Source organism: Pholcus phalangioides, unplaced genomic scaffold (genome assembly GCF_987345545.1).
Source record: "Pholcus phalangioides strain wild (caught in Gottingen) unplaced genomic scaffold, Ppha-v1.0 ptg000042l_1, whole genome shotgun sequence".
In the NCBI taxonomy this organism is placed as follows: domain Eukaryota; kingdom Metazoa; phylum Arthropoda; class Arachnida; order Araneae; family Pholcidae; genus Pholcus; species Pholcus phalangioides.
Genome location: NW_028301628.1, coordinates 9118909 through 9120174, shown reverse-complemented (window position 1 = coordinate 9120174; position 1266 = coordinate 9118909). Strand labels below are relative to the sequence as shown.

The window sequence follows — 1266 nt, the reverse complement described above, 5'->3', positions numbered from 1 at the left end:
CCCTGTGCATTCAAGTAGATTCATTATACAGGGTGTCTCATAAAAATTGAAAGAATTGATATATTTGAATGTGGTTTTTGCGAAAAAGTTATTTTCTCACACAAAAGGGGAATATATTTTTTGTGCAGGGAAAAAGAGAGAGAAAGAGAGTTTCGTTTCAAATTTCTGTCAAAAGAGGACGCTGCATGAAAGCGAATCGCTGGTAATACGAAAATCAGAGTCATAAAAATGCAGCGTGTATGGTTAACACATTATTTCTACATTTTCCTGTTACTGGTGCTTATTATGTAAATAAGGTTTTGTATGTGGTGTCGGTGTATGAAGCACTGTTGGTGAAGTTGTTTTACCTCAGATGCGAATCACCGGCTGAAGATTTACGAACGTTTCAGACACAGAAGAGATTGAAGACAATTTCACAGGGGTCCAATCACTCCTGCCGGACTTTCGTGCCTCACCCTCTATCCACAAAAATCTAAACTTTTTTTTTTGCACCAAAAAAAAAAAAAAAATCCCAATTCGTGAGAATAACTTTTTCACAAAAAACCGCATTCAAATACACAAATTCCTTCACCTTTTTATGCAAACACCAAACATGGCCCCCGCTCTGTCCCTTGAGTAACCTAGGACAGGAGTGTGTGAGCGTGTGAATGACCAAAAGGGTGACCTAGGAGTGTGTGAGCGTCAGTGCCGGCACTAGGGGGGGGGGGCAACTGCCCTGTCAGCAAAATTTAAGGGGTGGCAGTTTTAGGTGGGAACAAAGAACACCGTTACAAAATTATCGAATTTTAAAGTTATGGGGGGGGGGGGAAAAGATCCCATTTCCGACCCTGGTGAGCATGAGAATGATTAAAAGAGTGACCTAGGAGTGTGTGAGCATGACCAAAAGAGTGACCTAAGTGTGTCTTAGCATGAGCATGACCAAAAGAGTGGCCTAGAGAGCAAGGGACTTTGTCAGTGAGGGACCCGAAGAATGACTTGGAGATATAAGAGATACTAACCCCGGCCCAGATAGAGATATAGGCATATCCAAAGGGGGGCGGGGGCTAAGGGGCTATGACCCAGGATGACAAATTTGAGGACTGAGTGGAAAAGCAAATTAGACTAGAATGGTAGAAGGGAGACAAAGAAACATAAATCCGCCTGTTCGGAGGGAAAAAAAAACCTCTAAAATCGCTAAGCAGCCGCCAATGAGATTCGAACTCACGACCCCTGGTTTACGAGACCAGTGCTCTAACCACTGAGCTATGGCGGCGGGAAGCGTTGGTG

The 1266-nt window shown here is 43.4% G+C and overlaps 1 non-coding gene across 1 annotated transcript; it reads right to left on the bottom strand.

Annotated features, from left to right (window-relative positions):
- Positions 1-1179: 1179 nt before the first annotated feature.
- TRNAT-CGU (transfer RNA threonine (anticodon CGU)) lies at positions 1180-1252 on the bottom strand. The gene has a single exon. It is a non-coding gene; the product is annotated as a tRNA-Thr (tRNA).
- Positions 1253-1266: the final 14 nt, after the last annotated feature.